The sequence below is a fragment of the Hibiscus syriacus genome, unplaced genomic scaffold (assembly GCF_006381635.1).
Source record: "Hibiscus syriacus cultivar Baekdansim isolate YM2019G1 unplaced genomic scaffold, ASM638163v2 tig00002840_pilon, whole genome shotgun sequence".
NCBI lineage: Eukaryota > Viridiplantae > Streptophyta > Magnoliopsida > Malvales > Malvaceae > Hibiscus > Hibiscus syriacus.
The window spans coordinates 3025555-3050927 of record NW_024061947.1 but is presented as its reverse complement, the minus strand read 5'-3'; positions in this window follow the sequence as shown (position 1 = coordinate 3050927).

The window sequence follows — 25373 nt, the reverse complement described above, 5'->3', positions numbered from 1 at the left end:
AAGGGACTATCGCCATTTAAACATCTGATGGGCCCCTCAACTTAGGTGGGATCACCGCCCTCACATCATCAGTAGAATATGGCACCCATTCAAACTAAAACAAATATATATAATTTTTTATCAAAATAATAATCTAATTATATAACTATAATCTAAAATCGATTTTTAAACATTAAAATTCATACCTGTATGCCAGCCTTCTGATCGATTAACAACCTAATTTTTTCTAAATCATCAGGTAGCTCCTGATGATTTTTCCTATCAGTAGACCACCTATTCAAGAAAAATAATTTCTTATTCACTGTATAAAATTATTAATTTACAAAATCAGTTTTATAATTACCTCAGGAGTAGCGGAAATACGAATGGTTTCTTAACAACGGGACATAAAAAGGGCAATCGATACCATGCCCAAGACTGCAGCAGTAGGAGACATCCGCCGATAGCATTACGCCTGTAGTCAATGGCTCGACACATCTCCCTGTACAGGCAAGCCAAAACTGTCGAGCCCCAACTGAGTGATCCGACCAGATGAAAGTCGCCAAGATGTTGCAACCACATACAGTGAATTTGGTTGCGCGATTTGTCTGGCATCAGCAACCCTCCTATCAGCTGCAGTATGCATGCCCGTGCATACTATTTAACTTCATCGTCAGACGCGTCCTTGCTCAACTCCCGAAAATTGGCATCTAACCAATTTAACGGTATCCGTCCACCATTAAAATTTTCCAGGACACGTCATAGACTAAACCGACACAAAGTAGTCCAAGAGCCGGAAGATGGAATATGTTGGTCTCCGACCTCCACCGCTCTACTAAGGCAAAAATAAGGTCTAGTTCTATCTTACAGCGACCCTGATATCTACCTAGGTGATCGAATCCAGCCTCTACTAAATACAACATTACACGAGTAGGTATAACTAACTTAAGGTTCCTAATAAAAGGATATAATATACGGTCTCTCTCCTAAAATATAAATAATTACACAAATTAATTTTTAAACTAATAATCATGCATTAAATTAATTAATTAATTAATTAAATTAAAACGTTAAAATGTTACCGTATCAGCAAAATATCGAGATATATGATTTCCATCCAACCAAAGTAGACTGCCTTCCATTTTATATATGTAAAAAAATTAATTAATTAAAATATTAAACAATTAAAATAATTAAATAAATTACTAAAAAAAATACTAAATATAATAAAATATACCTTAATAAGAGAATATAAGAGTATTTGAGAGAAGTTGAGAGGATTTGGTGTGATGAAAGTGATTGAGAATGGGGTATTTATAGGGAGGGATGTGTTTGAACGGGCGGGGGTAGGTTGGTAATTAAGGGTATAGCGCGGGGTAGGGGCCGTGCCTTTCTGACGCATGTCAGAATCACAGGTAAGGCGCGGCCCCTACCCCGCGCTATACCCTTAATTACCAACTTGCCCCGCGCCATACACACGTGTATCTATGTCAGCATAAGGCGCACTGTAGGGGGCGCGTCTTACCCCACGTGGCACCAAATCAGCGTATAGCGCGCTACAGGGGGCGAGGCTTACTGCAAAGGGTGTTAGATCGGGAAATATAGTCTGACCGGTGCTTGATCGGGAATATTAAATTAAAAAGATGATTTTTTTGGGAAAAACACCAAAAATTAATATATATACCTAGAATTTTAGGTTTGTTTTTACAAAATAATCACCATTTTATGATTTTTGATATATTATATTCGTATAAGTGTTCGATTCGATCTTGTAGTGACCCGATCCGGAATACGACCAACATTATTATGATCCAAACTCATTTTTATTATTCTAACTAGTAACTTTTTTAACTTCTAACTACAAACCACTAACTTTTAATTTTTTATTCAAATCAATCGTACGACCTCGCAGTGACCTACCCCGGTGTACAATTCGTGTTATTAAGATCCTGATTAAACTCGTACGCTAATAACCGCTAACTACTAACTTTCTATTTTACTTTTATTTTTAACACTGCTAACCGCTAACTTTCACTCTTCACATTCGAATCATTATATGACCTTACGGTGACCCATCCTATGGTACGACCCACATTATCACGATCCGGCTTAAAAATTAAAATATGAATTCTCTAATTTTATTTTATTTTTCATTTTATTTGTCAGCCACTTTATTTTCTACCCTTTAAATTTCTTACTTTAAATTTTTAGTATTTACATTTAAGTCCTATAAATTTTAACATTTAAATTTCTAGTTTTTTAATTTGAACTTTATATTTTTTTAATTTCATTTTAGTTCTTCATGTTATTTATGGTCTTTATTTCATTTCCAGTGCATGCAATTTACTTTATTAGCATTTTTTTTCCTCATTCTTTACCATGTTTATATTTATGGTCATTTAGTCCCTATATTTTATACATTTGTACCTTATACTTTCTTTGTGTAATTTATATATTACTCTAGGTAAAACTTCATTTTCAAGTATTTTATATATTATTCATTAAAATATAAAGTAATATATTTTGTGCGATGAGCTTATGAGAATGCACCTTGACTGATTAGGATCGTGTCCCCAAGAGTTATTCGTACGAAGTTACATTTTTATTCGAGTATTTTTTAAAATATACTAAATATATGTATCTTATTACTAAAAAATCAGGGCAATATAATTTTGTATGGGGATCTATGAAAATGCGTCTTGACTGATAAGGAAGGTGTTTTCGAGGATTATTCACGCAAAATTATATCCCTTTAATTTTTTATAGAAGGATCATGATTTAAATGAATATTTGAATATGCAATTTTCGATATAAAGATGACGTATAATCAATTAGGTACAAATTTTGGGCATTGTAGGGATGGTCATCCTTCCACATGTAACCGACTCTTGAATCCTTAAAAATGAATTTCTGGTTAAACACAGACTATTTTATCTTTTAATTTCATTTTTATTAAAACTTTATTTTAAGAGGTGTCGGAACCGTCTTTCGAGTGGGCCCTGGAATTGGGCTTCGACTTGGATTAAACGAATTGGAGTCGTCACTGATCATTTATTTTAAAACAAATGGGTTGATCAGATACTTTATTTCTTACCTAATCTGTGTCTTTCCAAAGATGTGTCGGATTCGGGAGTCTGTTACAGTCAAGGAAGGGTTAGCACCTTTGAACTGCCCTTTCGGTACTACACAATTTTCAGTTGTCTTAAATTAAGAAAATTATAGTTTAAAATTAAAAGGTAAAAATACGACCCCAATTACTTACCTTAGATAGTTTTAAAGATGTACCCTTAAGAGAGTTAAGAAACGTGTTAAATAAAAAAATGAAAATAAATAGAATAAAGAAAATAAAAAAAACGACCGAAATAAAAGAATAAAAAAAAGAGTGAAGATAAAAATGAATACGATAAGAAAAATAAAATGAAGAAAAAAGAATAATAATGATAATAATATATATATAATAAACGAGTAAATAAAAAAATAAGAAGAAAATACAAATAAATAAAACAAATGTAAAGAAGATAAAAAAATAAAGATAAGGAATAAAAAGAAAAATGAAATAGAGGAAAAATGGTAAATAGAAATAAATAAAATATAATAATAATAATAATAATAATAATAATAATAATAATAACAGTAAGTAAAGAGTGATAAAAGAAAAGAAAAATAGAAGGGTATAAGAATAATAAATAAAATATATGTATATATGTAATAATAAATATAATATTTTCAACAGATAAAAAATAAATGAAAAAAATGTATATATAATAATAATAATAATAATAATAATAATAATAATAATAATAATAATAATAATAATAATAATAATAATACGTATAGATAAATAATAGAGAGAAAAAATATATAATGATGGTAGGGAAATAAAATAAAATTAGATAAAAAATATAATGAATATGCATATAAATAAAATGTTTTAAAAAATAATAATAAATTTTAAAAAAAGATAAAACAAAATAAAACATATAAAATATAATTATAATAATGAAGTATATATAATAATAATAGTAAGAAAAAAATAAAATATAAAAAATTGAATTTTTTAAAGCTCTTCCCCTTCTCTTTCCAAATGTCCGAACGATTTTCAGAAAATAACCTCGGGGTTCCGTAGATCTAAAAAGTTAGTTTCGAAAAAAACCCTCCGATCATCGACCTTTTGAGTTTTTGTGGTTTTACAAATCGAACGCAAGAAACAAACAACACATGCAAGCCTAACAACCGAAAAAGGTAAGGTTTTTTACCTTTGTTGCCTTCGAAACTTTGCAAAAACAAATGCTTTGATTGCTCCAAATTTTCTGTTCGTATTTCATCTATAAATTGTGTGTTACAATAGTGAGTTAAAATGGCTATTTATAATGCATATGGATCCTAGTTTTAGGAGTTTGAATCATAGTAAAACTCTATCCTATTTTTAGGAGTTTGAATCATAGTAAAACTCTATTCTATTTTTAGGAGTTTAAATCCTAGTAAAACTCTAACGTTATGTTTGTTTTCTAAATCCCACTAAATCAAGGTTGTTGAAAGTATTGTACCCGGGTGTGTTGACAGCTACCCATCTTTGCCCATCGTCGTGTAACGGGGATAGCGCAAAGATTAAAAGACACGCTTTTCGTTCGGTGGAGTTGAAAATTGACTCTGATGTTTCAAAAACTCCCTGTCAAATTGAGTTGCGGATGACTCTTACGTCGTGAGGTCGAGTTGAACTGGAAGGTTCTGAGCAAGATATCATTCATCGTGAAGTTGAAATAGAACTCAAAGCTCTTGGCGAGTGGCCTCTGAATCATCTTCTGGCTCAAGATACTTCGTCGTGAAGGTGAAACTTGACCTGAAGACTTTGGTGTTGATCTGTTACAGATGACTCATTCTTCTTGAAGTTGGGTCAATATGCTTGTGAAGTTGGAATCGTATAGGACCCCTTCGTCATGAAGCTGAGTTTGGGTATTGGATGTCCTTCATTGTGAAGTTGAAATCCAATGTAAGTTGCGCTGTTCTGAGGCCAATATAATTCACTGTGAAGTTAAAATTGAATCTGAAACTGGAAAGTTTATTGACAGACACTCCTTCTTTGAGTTGGATATCCTTCGTCGTGAAGTTGAAATCCAATCTAGAGATGGATGTTGCTTGTGTGTACGATTCCCTTCGTCGTGAAGTTGAAACTGCGGGTGGCCCCTTCGTTGTGAAGTTGAGCCTGGAATTGGATATCCTTCGTCGTGAAGTTGAAATCTAAGTAAGTTGTATTGTTTTGATTCCAATATCCTCTGCCGTGAAGTTGAAATTGGCTTTGAAACTGGGAAGCCCATTCGTCGTGAAGTTGAGCCTTAAATGGCACGATATCTTCCGTCGTAGAGTTGAAATCATGGATGTGTGGGTACGATATCCTCCGTCGTGGAGTTGAAATCGTAGATGGCCCATTCGTCATGAAGTTGAGCATTTACTTGTATATCCTTCGTCGTGAAGTTGAAATCCAAGTATTGTATGTTACGGGTGGACATTATTCCCTTCGCCCTAAAGTTGATGTTTCAATATGTCAAATTAGTTGAGGTGTAGCTCCTCGCTGCTGAGTTAAGCAACCACCATCGATTTTTTACAAACTCTTTTGAATCATGTATCTTTCGCCTTGAAGTTGAAACTTGACTCTAAAGCTGTAAAAATTAAGTATGTGAAAAAAATGATAAATATGATGCTCTAAAATGTATGCATAATGAATTAGTTATTGTGTTATTCCTCGGAAATCTCATTTTTTGTTTGTTGGTTGTTGCATGTGGAGGAAAGACCTTCGGAAGATCTGATTGTTCGCATCAGGATTTTGAATACCCGAAGATGCCCCAATATTCGATGTTGAATTTCCAAAAATGCCCCAACATTTGATGTTGAATCTTCAAAGGTTCCCCCATTGTTCCTTATTTCTTGCTTCAACGTTGATTCTAAGCATGAGATTAATGTCTGAGAGCCACATGTCATTTACCAAGATCCACTCTAGAGAGATTATCTTGTTTAAAAAAATGTTATTCTTTCTCTTTTATTTTCAACGTTCTGAAAATATCAATTAAAAGAGTTTCGAAAAATGTTAAACCAAAAGTTTTGAAAATATTGCCCCTTTCACGGTTTTACAATTGAGACGAATCATAAAACTAGAGTTCATTTGATATCAAAGAATTAATTACTTTGTTAATCCTTCAATAAATTATAGCTATTTGAAAAGTGCTAAGATCAAACCTATCTTTGGGAAATTGTTAAACAAGGAAAAAAATCTCAGGTTATTGTGTTTGGTCAACGGTTTGACATTTTTGTTTATTTGATTCTCAATGGTTTCATGGGGTAGCTCGCATGCTCCTTTACTGGAAGTGTTCTTCGACTCCCAGCTTTCATGGACACACTCAGATTGGGCGATGTCTTATTTATATTTGAGTTGCCTTTTCAGGTTTTCAACTCAAATCCTCCTTTAGTTTCAAGGAGTAATTAGAATTTACGTCTTAAACCCCCTTTGTTATTTTTCTCTATCATGCATTAAAGATTTTAGAAACTTTTTGCAAATAAAAATTAATCCTGATGGACGGGATGAAATATGAAGATAGTCTCTTATGTTAGAAATCCATGTATGATTAGAAGGGACTTTTAAGGCACGTAATGTAGGCCATGGTTCATGGTTATGAAAGAAAAGGATAAACAAGCCCAAACAAGTGTTTCAGGGTATTGAACCAGGGATCAATTCATTCAGATGTCTTCAATCCTGTCTTGCTAAATTTGAATATGCTCATATGTGTTTCTCTTGATTTTCTCTAGATGCTCTATGATCTTCGAGTTAAGTGATTCTGGAATGATTATGCTTGATCAATCTCATAATTTGAATCTCGATGCGTCATTTGAATTAAGAGAATCTTTGCATATGTGTCTTGTCTTCTTTTTTCTTCACTTTTTCCTTGGTTTTTGTTTCTCTTTTTTATTTTCTCTTTGTTTTTTCTCTTTTTTTTTGCTCTGATTGGATCTTCGCACTTGGCATTTGGTATCTCCTTTGGATTGATGTCTTCACTCATGTGAGCTTATTTTTTCCACCTTGCCCCTCAGTGTGGAGGGTGATCCTTGGTTAGGGTTGAATCAGAAGGAAAATACTATAGGCTCAAAAGAAGGCACAATGGATATATCTTTCCTCCTATTGTGAAGGGTTGAAGAAAGAAAGTCGTTCATCATTTTATACATGGAAGTCTTCACAGAAGAGGTATCCCCAGGGGGATAGATTTTCAGGATTAATTTTATTCACATGAAAACAATGTAATTAATGCATGATAGAATTATTTCAAATGAATTATTCTTTCTGCTTCTTGCTCCCAACATGTCTCAATGTTCAGACTCCCTGCGAAATGCCCCGAGTTAGAAGAATGCTCATGTTCAAATGAATAACTCAATGCCTTAGGTCTTAATGGTATAAAAATGTCAATTTTGAGTCTAAAAAACAGTGATGTGACTTTATTGACTCAAAGAAAGGCTCAAAAGTTTCAAAGGGTGGTAATGTCAAAATCGGGTCTTTTGTAATGATCATGAATTATTTTGGGTAAAGAATCAAGGTATTTTATTTTTGGGATTTGAGACATGATAAGAAAGGTCTAATCTTGCCATATGTCAAAAATCTATAATTCTTGAAGAATTAAAATAATCCTTAATTCATTTAATATTCGAAGAACTAAAGATTAAAATTTGTTCAATTATTCCACCTTAGAAGGTAGCATAAATTTAATCGTTTAAAAGATTAAAAAACATGAAAGATCAAAAGCGTGTTCAAACAAAACAATGCTCTCAATGCAAAAGGTAAATGTCATGCTGTTGAAAACATTTTGATATTTCGATATAACAAATTAAGTTAAATGAATTTTAAGATTTTCCAAAATGATTTTCTAAAGTATGTTCGATAAATTTATTCGAATATAAAAACATTACTCCAAATATTTCAAAAGTCATTTTTAATCCTTACTTAAGTGTAAAATTAAGTTTTAATCTTAAAACAATTTCAAAATAATCTTTCAAAGTATTTCGAACCATTTCAAACCCAAAATTTCCAGATTGCTCAGAGGGAACCGATTCCCTCCCATAGGGGGTACCGATTCCCCCCTGAATGGTTTGACTCCGAGATTTCCAGAATGCTCGGAGGGAACCGATTCCCCCATAGGGGGTACCGATTCCCCCTTGTACAACGGTCGAAATATTTGAATTTTACACTTAGGAACCGATTCCCTTAAAGAGGGAACCGATTCCCCCCACGCTCCAAGCTGTTTTATTAAATGTTTTCACACTAAAACGGCTATAATATCTTCTCTAATCATCCCCAACGTTCAGAAGTGATCCAAGGTGTATTTAAGCAAGCTTAGAAGCCATTGATCAACAACAAGAAACATCAAGCAACTAGAATCAAGAGAGAATCAAAGAGAAAGCATCAAACCTCAAGTTTGAGCATTTCAAGCCTATTTTCATTCAATATTCATTTTGCTTTCAAGAACACTTTTTGTGCTCAATTGTATTCATCTTTGAGTGTTCTTTTCTTTGTTCTAGAATTGTGCAAACATCTTACCTTGTGAGGTTTTCTTGTAAGTTTGCAAATTTGTAATCTTCTCTTTGGGAAAAAGAGTGTTCTCAAGAGTTGGGGTATACTCTTGAGGGATTTTGTAAGGTTATCTCTTTGGCCTCAAAAGAAAGAACAAATTAGTGAATTTGTTGGAAAATCCTTAGTGTGGATAGCTAAGGTAGCGGACGTAGACTTTGTTTGAGAAAGTCGAACCACTGTAAATCGCTGTGCAAATACTTTCAATTTTTCTGCAAAAGCTTCCACGAAATTTTTAATTGCCAATTCACCCCTCTCTTGGCCGATTCCGTCGATCGATTAACTCAACAATTGGTATCAGAGCCTCACTCATTTGAAGGTTTATCCGCCTCTTGAGTAGATCCGAGAAGAGTTAAATCGATAAAGATGGCGTCCACTTCCGGTTCATTCTCCATGGAAGAATCCAGACCAATTGACGTGCCTCCTCACTTCAATGGAACAGATTATCGTCGTTGGAAGAGGTGTATGATGATGTTCATCAAAGATTTTGATATGGAAGCTTGGATGATAATCAAGAAAGGATATTCCTCTCCTACTAAGAAGGCAAAGAAGTGGAGTGTTCAAGAACGGAATGAAGCTCAACAAAACTCAAAGGCTATGCACATGTTGTGTTGTGCAATTAATCCTAATGTATATACAGGAGTTTCTTCTTGTTCAAGTGCCAAGGAAATGTGGGAAAAGCTTGATGAGATCTATAGAGACGAGGAAAAATAAGAACCAATAAAAGTGATATCTCTATTAGCTCTCACAGAGCCAAAGGTATCTTCTAACTCAAATAGATTAAATTCAAAATCCTTTAGTGAGTTACAAGCTACTTATGATAAATTTTTTTCGGAGTTTGAGATCATGAACTCCAAATACAATAAATTGATTTCTAAATTTATAGCTAAAAATGAGCTTTTTTTGAAAGCTAAAACAGACTTGGAAAATCAAAATGAAATGTTGAAAAAGGAGTTAGAGCTTTCAAAAATAAAATCTGAAAACTTTGAAAAAGAAATTTTCAAATTAAATAACCTTCTTTTAGAAATCAAAATGGATTTTGAAAAACAAAATGAAATGCTGAAGAAGGATTTAGAATTTTCAAAAATGAAGTTTGAAAATATTGAAAAAGAAAATTTCGATTTGAAAGTTAAGCTTGAATGCCTAACAAAATAAAAAGAAATCATTTCAAATAATTAAATAATGACAATATGCTCACATTGTCATTATCATGGTCATAAGGAACATACTTGTCCTTTAAAGAAAGGAAAACGATTTAAAATTAGACAAGTATGGGTTCCAAAAGAAACAAGAGGGATTGAAACTAATGTTCAAGGATCCAAAGCAATTTGGATACCAAAATCCACCTAAATGTCTCTTATAGATGTGTGGGAGCAATGGTGATGAAGATGATGATATTCAAGATGCTCTAGCCACACATGAAAAAGGAATGGGTAACCTCTAAACTTAATGTTATTATTTTATTTGGTTGCTCATTTAGTTTGTGCATACATGAGGTTTTAAATATTGAATAATTTTTGATTTTGCATAATTGTTTTATTCTCATGTATGTTGAAAATATTGTTATGATGAACATTTTAAGTTATATTTATTTTTCAGAATTTTAGTTCATCATAATAAAACTTGGTCAAAATTTTAACGTAATTGATATTCATTTTAAACCATTGATATAAATTTTCAAACAATTTAATTTTTGACCTTAAATTTTGTTTTAATGTTTATGCGAGTAATTTCAAAGTTTCAATGATATCTCTCTAAATCGATATCAATCTTTAATGCATAACATCTTTATAAAAACTTTATGCATATGCTCTTAATTTTGATAATCAACATTGCATAATGGTTTATATGTGAATGGGTTAAAGCATAATCTTTTGAATAATGAATTTGACAAAAGATACAATGTCTTATTTTCTTTTAAATTAAAAGTTTGCAAAATTGATTGACATTGCATCTATTTCGATTATGTTTATTGGTCATAAATAGGAAACATATACATGATGCATTTATATTTTATTTACATGACTATTTTTGTGCCTAGTTGCTAAGGATGAGCATGATAGTTGGTTATGGCATAGGAGACTAGGATATGCTAGTATGAGTGTTTTGCAACGGTTAATTCAAGGAGACTTAGTAAGAGGGTTGCCTAAGCTTAAATTTGATAATGATAAAATCTGTGATGCTTGTGCTAAAGGAAAACAAAAGCGAGTTTCTTTTAAATCTATTAATGATGTATCAACTAGTAGAGTATTACAATTGATCCATTTAGATCTTTTTGGGCCAACTAAAACTACTAGCTTGGGTGGAAAACAATATGCATTTGTCTTGGTAGATGACTATTCTAGATATACTTGGGTTCTATTTTTAAATACTAAATATGAAGCATTAGAACAATTCATCACGTTTTCAAAAGTAATCCAAAATGAAAAAGGTTACTCTATAACTAGTGTTAGGAGTGATCATGGAACTGAATTTGAAAATCTTGGATTTACTGAATTTTGTAACTCTAACGGTATTAGCCATAATTTTTCAGCACCTAGAACCCCTCAACAAAATGGAGTTGTTGAGAGGAAAAATCGAACTTTAGAAGAAATGGCTAGAACCATTCTTTGTGAAAATAATTTGCCAAAATATTTTTGGGCGGAAGCCACAAATACCGCTTGTTATGTTGTAAATCGAGTAATGATTAGGCCAATTTTAAAGAAAACTCCATATGAAATTCTCAAAAATAAAAAGCCTAACATTAGCTATTTTCATCCTTTTGGATGTAAATGTTTTGTTTTAAACAACGGTAAAGAAAATCTTGGCAAATTTGATGCTAAAAGTGATGAAGGAATTTTTCTGGGTTATTCCTTAAATTCTAAAGCTTATCGTGTATTTAATAAAAGAACTTTAGTTGTAGAAGAGTCTATACATGTTGTTTTCGATGATAATCCCCTTCCGAGGAAGGATTCTCCTGTTAATGATGATGTAGGTATTGTACAAGCAAATGACGTTAGACATAACGTTGGAGAATCATCATCAAAGGAAGAAACAAAAGATGAGGAAACTCATGATCCCCTCGAGAATCCAACCATTGAAGAAAGGGAAGTATCTTTTCCAAGAGAGTACAACTATGTCAAGGATGGTGAAATTATAGGTGATCCATCAAAAGGGGTAACCACTCGATCTTCTCTTAGAAATATCTGTAATTATGTTGCATTTATTTCATGCATAGAGCCTAAGAACATCAAAGAAGCATTAAAATATGAACATTGGATTATGGCTATGCAAGAAGAATTAAATCAATTTGAGAGAAGTAAAGTATGGACATTAGTTGAAAGGCCTAGTAATAAATCTACTGTAGGTACTAGATGGGTTTTTAGAAATAAACTTGATGAAAGTGGTAATATAGTGAGGAATAAGGCTAGACTTGTTGCTCAAGGCTATACTCAAGAAGAAGGCATAGACTATGATGAAACATACGCTCCCGTAGCTAGGATGGAAGCAATTAGAATGTTATTAGCATTTGCATGTTTCAATGAATTTAAATTATATCAAATGGATGTTAAAAGTGCATTTTTAAATGGTTTTATAAAAGAAGAAGTGTACGTGGAACAACCTCCAGGTTTTGAAGATTCAAATTTTCCGGATCATGTTTTAAAATTGACAAAAGCTCTTTATGGTTTAAAACAAGCTCCTAGAGCTTGGTATGAAAGATTGTCAAATTTTTTAATTGAAAAAGATTTTTTAAAAGGAAAGGTTGACACTACATTGTTTTTAAAGAGAAAAGGTAAAGATTTATTAGTAGTTCAAATTTATGTTGATGATATAATATTTGGTTCTACTAATGATGTTCTTTGCTAAGAATTTTCTAAGCTAATGCAAAGTGAGTTTGAGATGAGCATGATGGGGGAGCTCTCATTTTTCTTGGGACTCCAAATCAAGCAAAGAAAAGATGGCATCTTCATTAATCAAGCTAAGTACGTCAAAGATATGCTCAAGAAGTTTGGACTGGAAAATGGGAAACCTCATAACACTCCAATGAGCTCTTCAACAAAGCTTGACTTAGATGAAGGAGGTAAATGTGTAGATGTTAAATTATATAGGTCAATGATTGGCTCTTTGCTTTATCTAACTGCAAGTAGACCGGACATTATGTTTAGTGTTTGCTTATGTGCTAGATTTCAATCATGTCCTAAGGAATCACATTTACTAGCTGTTAAGAGAATCTTTAGATACCTTAAGGACACTCCTAGTTTAGGACTTTGGTATCCTAGAGACTCTAGCTTTAGCTTGCATGCCTTTTCTGATGCAGATTATGGAGGATGCAAATTAGATAGGAAAAGCACCTCCGGTACTTGTCAATTCCTTGGAAATATGTTGATTTCTTGGTTTTCAAAGAAACAAAATTGTGTTGCATTATCTACCACTGAAGCGGAATACATTTCAGCCGGTAGTTGCTGTGCACAAGTTTTTTGGATGAAACAACAACTTTTTGATTATGGAATTGAAGTAGGTACCATTCCTATCAAGTGTGACAATACTAGTGCTATTTGTCTCACTAAAAATCCCATCCAACACTCTAGAACTAAGCACATTGAAATAAGACATCACTTCATTAGAGACCATGTCACTAAGGAAGATGTAGTTCTAGAATTTGTTGATACTTTGCACCAATTAGCGGATATATTTACAAAACCCTTAGACAAGGAAAGATTTTGGACACTTAGGAGAGAATTAGGTTTGACCAACCTATCTTCACTTAGTGTTTAAAATAATTTTAGCACTTTTAATAAATCTTGAAAAATGCTTATAATAATAATTTTTGATTGCATTCTTGCTATTAGTTAGGGGGAGTTTGTGATTCTTAATGAAAATTAATTTTATGTTCAAAAATCGATTAAAGATTAATTTAATTGTTTGAACATAATTAATTTTTGATATATGAGTTGCCAATACCACTAGAAAAGATTAATTTAGCATTTTGTGCTTAAAAAAATCGGATTTTAGCATTTTGGTGCAGAGGGAATCGATCCCCCCCTGAGGGAACCGATTCCCCCTTTGAAGGGGAACCGATTCCTCCCACAGGGGAATCGATACCCCCTGGGTTCTGTTAAAATCGGGCAGAACCCTTCAAAACATTCAAAAACCCTCCATTTTCTTCCTTGCCGACCAAACTCTCTCCCTTTCTCCTTTCTTGCCTCAAATCAACGATATTAATCAGAATTCGCTTCAAATATCATCTTTTAAACCTGTTGGAGTCATTAAAATCGTGCAAACAACATCTAAATCCCCTCAATCTTCATCTTTCAAGGTAAATTTTTTTTTAAAACTTCTATTTCATCAATTTATAAACATAGAACTAGTTTTAATTAGTTCTAGGATGAACTTTAGATCGGGCATTAATTGTGTTTCGATTGAATTATGTTGTTGTTATGAAAACTATATTGTTTCTCAAAAATCGTATTTTTCAAAAGTTTTCAAAAACTTTGCCCATTAGGATTGATTTAGAGAACCTTGAAATATTGAGGACTCAATTGAGTTTTGGGATTGATTGAATTACATACATGTGTTTTTTAAATTTGCAGGTTACATATTCTATTCCGATTCTTAAACCATGTCAAATCCTAAACGACCTAGGACATTGTCTAGTCGCTCAAGTCAAAACCGACCTCTTATTCCTCCACCCAATCCAAATAACCCAAATATGACCATTATGAACTCTTGTTTCAACGTACCTGGTTATGGACAAGATCTATACCATATGTACCATACTTGTTTTGAGTCATATAAAATCTGGGAAGAGTGTATCCCTTCGATCCAAGCTATATAAGATATGGACTTCCAATATCTTCCTACTCTTAAATCCTAGAAGTTTTATAAACTCTTTTAACTCAAACCTTTGGTTTATCATCAATTAGTCCGTATTTTTCTATTCCAATGTGGTATATGTCCAAAACGAGCTCCGATCTGAAACTATAGGAATTTGATCCTATCTTTTAGGATAATTCATTTTTATTGACTCCGGCACAATCGCTACCCATTTTGGACTAGATACTTCAGGTTTAATAAAAAAAAGGGACTGTGGATTCACCCTATAAGTCTAAGGATAGTGAGAGTACCCTAAGAACTTATCGTGATAGATTCCTTCATTATTTGATCTCTTGGTGGTTTAGACCATCCGGAGGTAGGTACTCCTCCCTTAGGAACATATATATATGGTGGATATATTGTATCCAACATAAAAAGAAGATTTATCTGCCACATATCATTTTTAGTGAGTTTCCATAAACATTGTTCCTTCCAAGAATATAGAAACCTTGGTTTATGGTTGTCTCCTTAGTAATTTGTTTATCAAACTCGGTCTTTGGGTCAATGGGATCGTCCCGAACTCAGAACTTTTAATTGTGAAACATTTTGATGTTCATGGATTGTTTTATTTTGGGTGTTTGAATTTGTTGGATAAATGGATATTTGAACTTATATGCTTATATATTTGGTTTGATTTTCACTTTCATTTTAAGCTTAATGTTTATTTTTGCATCATTTACATATTAGTTGCATTATGACCAATTTTTGTCATTTCACATTAATTATGAATATTGATTATGAAACTAATGGCTAACGTTTCTCTTGCTTATGATCTTAGCAGCTTATGCATACATATACCTAATCAAATGGCTTAATATTTTTCACGTTTATTTGAATCTATTTGATTTAACAAAAAGGGGGAGAAGAAGTGTGTTTAAGTGTGTGTGTTTTTAAAATGATAAATGGGAGAAGTGTTAAAGTAAGGGGGAGTAATTTCAAAACTTGATTTCAAAATCTTAAAATTACTAAAATGTTTTGTTATATCAAAAAGGGGGAGATTGTTGAAAACATTTTGATATTTCGATATAACAAATTAAGTTAAATGAATTTTAAGATTTTCCAAAATGATTTTCTAAAGTATGTTCGATAAATTTATTCGAATATAAAAACATTACTCCAAATATTTCAAAAATCATTTTTAATCCTTACTTAAGTGTAAAATTAAGTTTTAATCTTAAAACAATTTCAAAATAATCTTTCAAAGTATTTCGAACCATTTCAAACCCAAAATTTCCAGATTGCTCAGAGGGAACCGATTCCTCCCATAGGGGGTACCGATTCCCCCCTGAATGGTTTGACTCCGAGATTTCCAGAATGCTCGGAGGGAACCGATTCCCCCATAGGGGGTACCGATTCCCCCTTGTACAACGGTCGAAATATTTGAATTTTACACTTAGGAACCGATTCCCTTCAAGAGGGAACCGATTCCCCCCACGCTCCAAGCTGTTTTATTAAATGTTTTCACACTAAAACGGCTATAATATCTTCTCTAATCATCCCCAACGTTCAGAAGTGATCCAAGGTGTATTTAAGCAAGCTTAGAAGCCATTGATCAACAACAAGAAACATCAAGCAACTAGAATCAAGAGAGAATCAAAGAGAAAGCATCAAACCTCAAGTTTGAGCATTTCAAGCCTATTTTCATTCAATATTCATTTTGCTTTCAAGAACACTTTTTGTGCTCAATTGTATTCATCTTTGAGTGTTCTTTTCTTTGTTCTAGAATTGTGCAAACATCTTACCTTGTGAGGTTTTCTTGTAAGTTTGCAAATTTGTAATCTTCTCTTTGGGAAAAAGAGTGTTCTCAAGAGTTGGGGTATACTCTTGAGGGATTTTGTAAGGTTATCTCTTTGGCCTCAAAAGAAAGAACAAATTAGTGAATTTGTTGGAAAATCCTTAGTGTGGATAGCTAAGGTAGCGGACGTAGACTTTGTTTGAGAAAGTCGAACCACTGTAAATCGCTGTGCAAATACTTTCAATTTTTCTGCAAAAGCTTCCACGAAATTTTTAATTGCCAATTCACCCCCCTCTTGGCCGATTCCGTCGATCGATTAACTCAACACATGCCCCTTTTTTCGACTGTCTATGCCCCTGAAGCCATCAGGTTTTGGATCTTACGCTCACAATTCTTATATGAATGTTTGAAGCTTCCTATGTTGTAACTGCAAACAACTTCAACATTGTAGCCCTTAGGATATGTGGATTATTTTCTCATATCATCCTGGAAGGCTTAGTCCTATAATCAGTTGATCAGGCTCCCATTGTATTGATTTCAAATTTTCTTTTAATTGCTAAAATCTTGCTTTCATGTGGTATCACGTGGTTAAGAACACTCCATCGAATCCTCCATGAAGAAATTTCATGTTTATGAAAATACTTAAAATGAAATGTAGATGCAAAATGCAAAAATGCATGAAATGTTGGAGGCATTGATCCGAAAACATGTCTATTATTATGAATAATCCTTATTGGGACAAAAATGTTTTATCTTTTAAGAGACAATAAACATATTTAAAGGTACATCCGGAGTAAACCATTTAAACCAGAAACAAGTTGACTAGTCTTCTCCCTTCATCTGTGACCGGTCGAATACCCTGCCGAACCGCTCCGACTTCTCTGGCTAAACTGTGCAAGTGATGAGATGCTTTTTGTACATGTTCCCAGAAGTATCGAATGACTGTATCTTTAGCTTTCATCCTTTGTTGAACTTTTTCTATAACGGAAATGCCATTGAAATCCTCCATCAAAGGGATTATCTGATGTTCATTTGATTGTTTCTTGAATTTGTCGACAATGGCTTCCAATTCAGCTATTGTTTTGTCATCTTGTTCTTGTTGTCTTTGAAGGGACTCTCGAGGTCAGCAACCTTTTTCTCATCTTACCCCGGCCACCTTTCTCAACCTATTTTTGAAAAGTTGACTTGTGATGTACTTGATTGTGGGCATCACGTCTTCTTGATCGAATGTGACACATAGTTGCCTTGCAGATTGTCCTTCTTTTCTTTCTGAGTCTTTTCTGACCATAGTCGGACTCCTGCGTTTTTCACCTCTTGTATTACAACCCCTTTGTCCATTAATGCAAATTATTTACGTTTAAAGAACATGTTTTTTTTTGGATCAACACCTCTTTTTTTAATGATGCAAATGATGAAAATTAAAATAAAAGAGAACAAAAATAAAAAAGAGTTAGTGAGGTAAATCAAAACAATAATGAAAATGAAAAATCCTACCCCACATGATATTTACCCACATGCTTATTATTCCTACCCGGACATGATCTCTATCCCGCATGCTAATTTCAAACAAATCCTAACCACATATTTGTCTAGTTCGCATCCTTTAAACAGAAAGTAAAGTAGGAAATAAAATCAAAACAACCTAGGGTTTGGAATGAGGTTTCGAGGTGGGCTCTAATTCCTTGTAATCTCCCGATTTAGGTTCTAAAAAGGTACCCAAGTTCTCCTTGCTGGTGCCCCCTTGGGCTTTTCAGACCCTTAGTCCTAAGCCCGTTACAAGCTTGTAAGGACTAAGTTAAACTCGAGAGGAAACATTTCCTTATGACCGTACGGTGAATAAATTCACACGAAGACATAAGGTATATGAATCCCGAAGGCTACTTGTTTGGCTTGTGCGGTGAATAAATTCACACGAAGGCGTCGCTTTCACCCCCACTTAAATAGGGTTTGGAACTCTAGTTTAGAGCCTTAAGTGAGAAACAAGCTTTGAAGGCTGAAATCATTAGAAAACGGTTAGTACAACTATTTACTCGAAAATATAATCAAAAGTACGTAATAAGGATCGAAATGCTACCTTAAAATTTAAACTTACTCTTTTCGTTAAAAAGACAACTGGAAATTACCTTAGCCTAACTCACTTACTGGTCCCCAGTGGAGTCGCCAAGCTGTCGAAACCGTATTTCGAGTGGGCCCCGGAATTGGGCTTCGACTTGGATTAAACGAATTGGAGTCGCCACTGATCATTTATTTTAAAACAAATGGGTTGATCAGATAACCTATTTCTCACCTGATCTACGTCTTTCCAAAGATGTGTCGGATTCGGGAGTTGATTATAGTCAAGGAAGGGTTAGCACCCTTGAACTGCCCTTTCGATATGCAATTTCCAGTTGTCTTAAATTAAGAAAATTACAGTTTAAAATTAAAAGGTAAAAATACGATCCCAAATACTTACCTTAGATAGTTTTAAAGGTGTACCCTTAAGAGAGTCAAGAAACGTGTTAGATAAAAAAAATGAAAATAAATAGAATAAAGAAAATAAAAAAACGACCGAAATAAAAGAATAACAAAAAGAGTGAAGATAAAAATGAATACGATAAGAGTAATAATGATAATAATATATATATATAATAAACGAGTAAATAAAAAAAATAAGAAGAAAATACAAATAAATAAAACAAATGTAAAGAAGATAAAAAAAAATAAAGATAAGGAATAAAAATAAAAATGAAATAGCAGAAAAAAAGGGTAAATAGAAATAAATAAAATGTAATAAAAATAAAAACAGTAATTAAAGAGTGATAAAAGAAAAGAAAAATAGAAGGGTATAAGAATAATAAATAAAATATATGTATATATGTATATATGTATATATATATGTATATATGAAATAATAAATAGAGAAAATAACTTTAGTGACCGAAAATGTCTTATAATATACGATTTTAACCAACTTTTTTTGGATTTGTGAAAATGACCAACAAATTCGCAACGCGAACTCCAATTTCGCAAATCAGTTTCCAAATTCGCAACGCGAATATGTAAATCGCAACGCGAATTTGTAATTCGCAACACAGAAGTCAAATTCGCAACACAAAAGTCAAATTCGCAAAGCGCGTTTATTTTCGCAACGCGTTGCGATTTTGGAGAACCGCGTTGCGAATTTGAAAACCGCGTTGCGATTTTGGAGAATCGCGTTGCGAATTTGGAGAACCGCGTTGCGATTTTGAGAATTGCGTTGCGATTTTGAAAACCGCATTGCGATTTTAGAGAATCGCGTTGTGAATTTGAAAATCGTGTTGCGATTTTGGAAACTGTGTTGCGAAACTAGAGTTCGCGTTGCGAATTTGTTGGTTATTTTTACAAATCCAAAAAGTTGGTTAAAATCGTATATTATAAGACATTTTCGGTCACTGAAGTTATTTTCTCTAATAAATATAATATTGCAACAGATAAAAAATAAATGGAAAAATGTATATATATATAATAATAATAATAATACGTATAGATAAATAATAGAGAGAAAAAATATATAATAATGGTAGGGAAATAAAATAAAATTAGATAAAAAATATAATCAATATGCATATATATAAAATGTTTTAAAAAATAATAATAAATTAAAAAAATATAAAACAAAATAAAACATATAAAATATAATAATAATAATGAAGTATATATAATAATAATAGTTTAAAAAAATAAAATATAAAAAATTGAATTTTTTAAAGATGAAGTATATATAATAATAATAGTAAGAAAAAAATAAAATATATAAAATTGAATTTTCCCCCCTCCTCTTTTCAAATGTCCGAACGATTTTCACAAAATAGCCTCGGGGTTCCGTAGATCTAAAAAGTTAGTTAAGAAGAAAAAAAACCCCTCCAGTCATCGACCTTTTGAGTTTTTGTGGTTTTACAAATCGAAAGCAAGAAACAAACAACACATGCAAGCCTAACAACAAAAAAAGATAAGGTTTTTTACCTTTGTTGCCTTCAAAACTTTGCAAAAAAAAAATGCTTTGATTGCCAAATTTTCTGTTCGTATTTCATCTATAAATTGTGTGTTACAATAGTGAGTTACAATGACAATTTATAATGCTTATGTATCATATTTTTAGGAGTTTGAATCATAGTAAAACTATATCATATTTTTAAGAGTTTGAATTATAGTAAAACTCTATTATATTTTTAGGAGTTTAAATCCTAGTAAAAATCTAACGTTATGTTTGTTTTATAAATTCCACTAAATCAGGGTTATTGAAAGTGTTGTATCCGGACGAAAATGTGTGTTGACAAGAGATATTATTAGGTATCCAACCTACTAAACTCAAAGGTCGATAGCGACTCTAAATTTTTTATTTTTCAAAAACCCAATCTTTTCAAAATTAAGTTGAACTGATCCACTCCAGGCCTTAAAAAGCTAAAGGATCATTCAGACACCGTACCATTCTGTTAATCACATATTAGGATAACTGCGTGCCAATGGAGTATTATCTCAAACAGCTACATCTGAATCTTATGGTACGAGGCTCCATGAGGTTTCTATCACTTTTGTGGTGGATCTTAGGCCCATTCGAGGAAGTGATCCTTCTAACCCAAATACCGAAGTTCACATAAAGACACAAGTGGATCCGCCTATTTCATATGAGTCTAAATTACAAGATGTGCCTGTAAAGGTCTTCGACGTCAACCCGAGAAGGCCCAATGATCAGTTGGCCTGCTTTAATGCCTCTCGTATAAGCTATGAAGGGTTGTTTGGTCTTCACGGGTGGAAATTTGGGCTTGAAAACTGGCTTCGATAGACCCGACTGTATGCATGTTAAAGCAAAAAACAGGAACAAATCCAGAGTCGATAGCGAGAAACAGTCAAATATGAGAAAAAGTGGTAGTTCTGTTTGCTTAAATGGTTCAGAGAAATGTAATTTGGAGTTGAGCTCTACTTTCTCTAACTGCATGGTTCCAAATTGTGTAGAAGTTGAAGAGATTCTCAGATTGATGTATAACTTGGGCGTAGAGTTTGATGCACTTGAAGATGTAATTGTCACGCCCCCAGAACTTCGACGCCTCACACCGTCGGAATATCAGAGTCAAGGTCTGACGGGTCGTGCGGCCTTAGACGCTTTAGACGCTCCTCGGTCTTCTCGGCGACTAAGTAAGCCTTACCCAAGCTAAGTGAGTGTGCAAACTCACAAAGGTTGGAACCAAGCCCTCAAGGCTTCGGATTACGGAAGCTTTAGAATGCCGACAAGGTCGGACTATCGTGTGGAAGTGCTAACACGAAGGTGGCTACTCCTGGCCACCGAGATAGGCAACAAGAACAAAGAAACTAAAGAACTCAGAAAGAATAGAGCAAATGCCTCAGAGCTTTATTACTCTCTCACAAAGAGAAGAATGGAATTGGGTGATTACAAATGAGGAGGAGAGCTCTCTATTTATAGTTGAGCTCCCTCTCAATCAATGGCCTAGATCATTTTACATCAACGGCTAAGATTTGCCCAATTAATGACAAATCCCCTAAATCAAGGAATTACAACCAAATCCTTCCTAATTACATCCATTAGTAGGATTCTTTCCTTGGATAGGTGTTCACACTGGATATGGTAAGATTTTCCCACAATATCTTCCTGATTTTGTTTCCTCTTTCCATATTTACCGAGCTTCTGTGATCATCTTCAGATATGATGCCACTTTCCTTTTCTGCACGGCCAATGTGAACGGGCTCCATAGCATTCTCCAAGCGATGGGCCAAGTCTGGTGGCTTTGGCAAGCCCGATAACTATCTTGAGATTCCCTTTCGGACTCTTGCACCAATGTTTTAGCAAGCCCGATCCTCTGTCTTGAACCTCTCTGTCGGACACTTGCACCAGTGTCTCGGACCCAAGTTCCTAGCCCGTGACACTCTCCCCTACTGAACTTAGCGACGCCCTCGTCGCTGCACTCAACGATCTTGGGCAACACCACTTTGGATACTCTTCAGTGCCTTGGCTTGTCGCGATTCTCCCATACGAACTGCTTGCCTTGGCTTTTGCCTCATGTAACTTTCTCGATCTTTCACGCCATAGTTCACATCAACATGGTTGCCTTTCGACGCCTCTGCTTGCTCATGTCCCCCCATAAGGACTCAGCCTCCCATAATGGTTGTGCTTGCTTCGGCTCTTGCTTCCAAGTGATGAAATGGGCTAACACGCCCACAAGTGCATCTCTTCCGTAGGATCTCTTTCCTACAAGTCTTGATTTGCCTTGGTTTGGACCTCCCTGTCCCTTGCAGTAAAGTCTTGGATCCCATCCAAACTTTGTTCCTTCCGCGTTAAGAGTTAGGTCTTGCCCGACCTACACTCACTTAAAATTGCAAATCAAGCTCACAAGAACACAAGAATAGTGTTGAGATGTACCTTCCCCTCTGATTAGTTGGCATTTACTCAAAATTTTTGCGTCAGCCCTTCTTGCTCAATGAAGTCTGACACTCCCTGCATTGAACCCTTGTCATTGGAGTTCTTTGCGCCATCCTGCATCGGCACTTTCTCACGGCAAAGTCCGATGCCCCTCCTTGCTTCCTCCCTTCTAACAAGAAGGTTGGAGCTCGCTTCCCACCTTTGAAATGGGTGGTGTCTCCACGGTTGCCTTGTCCCTCAATGTGTTGGCCTCCTTCGACTCTTTTCTATGAGTCTTTGAAGGATTGTTCCTCTCTTGAACATCCTCGGCAAGCCCTTGCTTCGACTCCTTGGACATGGACAACTTGGTCTGCCCTTGGCCTCTACTCGCTTTGGCAGAAATGAACCGTATTGAGCCAATCCTCAGTGCCCCTTCGATCCTTGGTATGTCCTCTTCTCCGGATAACTCGATCCTGGGCTCATCCATCACCTTGGATGACTCGGCTCCCCTTGGGTAATCTTGCAACACTGTTGGCACCTCAAGTTTGCGCCCCTTCGCTTGCTCGACTCTTACCCTCGGCTTAGCATCTGTGTCACTTGAACTAGTGCACACATCATTACCAGATCCACCGTCTGGTTCATCATTGAGTGGACTTTCCCTACCACTCGAGGAACAACATTCCTTATCCTTCGACTTGCCTTCATTGCGGGATCGCTTGCAGCTACCTTCGGCTCTCGGCTTTGGTTTGGAAGTCTTGTTCTTCTTGACTCCAAACTCTTTGATGGACTCCGCGGTTGTCAAGGCTTCAGATAGCTCATTGACTTCCCTTCGCTCCAACGCCCTCTTTGCCCACGGCTTCAATCCGAACATGAAGGTGAAGAATCCCTCTTCTTCAGTCAAACTTGGGACTTTGAGCATGAGTCTTCTGAATCGGCTCACATACTCCTTCAGTGTCCCCTTATGCCTGAGGCGCCTCAACTTGGACCACGCCTCCATCTTGGCATACTGTGAGCGAACCTGCTCACTTTGCACCCTCGGCTTGACGGCTTTATCACTTGCTATCGCATCGGGTCCTTTCCTGTGCTCGACTGCTTTGACACCCGTAGTCTCGTCACGTCTCGATCCTGGCTTGACTACTTGAGAACTTGTAGTCACACCATGCTTTCCCCTTGATTCGGCTACTTTGGAACATGTAGCCTCGTCAAGTCTTGCCCCTGACTTGATTGCTCGATCATTCGCAATCGCATCGGGCTTTCGTCTAGGCTTGGCTGTCTCAACATCAATAGCCTTGCCTTGTCTGTCTCCTTGCTTGGCCGCGTTGATCCCATCAATTGGACCAAGTCTTTCCCTTGACTTGGCAGCTTGAACTCTTCTACCTCCGCCAATGCTTGCTACTCCTCCTTCTCCCATCCTCTCCATGATGGTTGTAAGGCGACGCTTCTCGGGACATCCTCTAATCAAGTAAGGACCATCACAGAAGTAACACTTCAGCTTTTCCTTGCTCGCCTTCTTCTTTTCCCCGGACTTGGCCTTACCATTCTTTCCCGATGGCTTTCCTTGGCCGCGAACAGTCGTTGGCTCAACTTGGCCACTCGAAGAGCTTTCTATACCATCTTCCCGCTGCACCATTTCCCGGTCTCCCCCATTGTTGCCACTATCCCTGGGCATGGGCCTGGACGACACATCGCTCTTTGGCTTGACATCTGCAAGCTCAGTCGGCGTTCCGGCTACAGCTATGGCTTCCGAAAATCTCTGGGCATCACCTTGCTCTCCCCCGAGCATCGCCCCTGGTCTAAGTCCTTCCAAGAAGGTCTTGAGCGCACCCCATTCACTCATTGCTCCCTTGCATATGAGTAGCTCCCTCTTGAGCTCATCCACCTCGCTTCTCAAAGCCGCTACCTCGGCTTCTTGGGCATTTCTCCCTCGAACCGTCTCCAACTCGTCAAGAACTCGTTGCGTCTCGACCTTGAATCTGCCCTCCATGGACTCTAATCGATCAAGGCGGGATTCCACAACACCTTGGGTCTGTTTGGCCTCATCTTCGGCTTGTTCAAGTCTCCCGACCCTTTGTTCCCACGAAGTTGAGATCTCCTCCAACTTGATGAACCTTTGCGTGTGGAAAGCCAAACCTTCCATCAAATAGGCCCATTTCTCGTCGATCGTCAGTTCTTCTTGTTCCTCGTGAAGACTCTCCTCGTCTTCATGAGAGAACGTGTCTCGCTCGGACATGCCTTCGGCGTCACCCTTGAGCCTCTCTACCTCGAGAACCGGCTCCCCTTGGTGTGCTATCGTTGCCTCGAGCATTCCTTGCGAACTCATCACGTCATCCTCATGCTTGGACACCGACGATGCTCTCGAGCCCAACGGACTCTCTTCCCGTTTCCCACCATGGCACTCCTTGCCTTTGCGTGCGGAAACTCCTCTTTTCTTATGCCCCATTCAATTATCAAAGTAAATTGATTGAAAGTAAGTAAAACAAACTTACCCGACTCGCACCTTCCACCAAAACACGGTTGAAACGATCGTTGCTTGCCCACAACGACTCGCTCTGATACCACTTGTCACGCACCCAGAACTTCGACGCCTCACACCGTCGGAATATCAGAGTCAAGGTCTGACGGGTCGTGCGGCCTTAGACGCTTTAGACGCTCCTCGGTCTTCTCGGTGACTAAGTAAGCCTTACCCAAGCTAAGTGAGTGTGCAAACTCACAAAGGTTGGAACCAAGCCCTCAAGGCTTCGGATTACGGAAGCTTTAGAATGCCGACAAGGTCGGACTATCGTGTGGAAGTGCTAACACGAAGGTGGCTACTCCTGGCCACCGAGATAGGA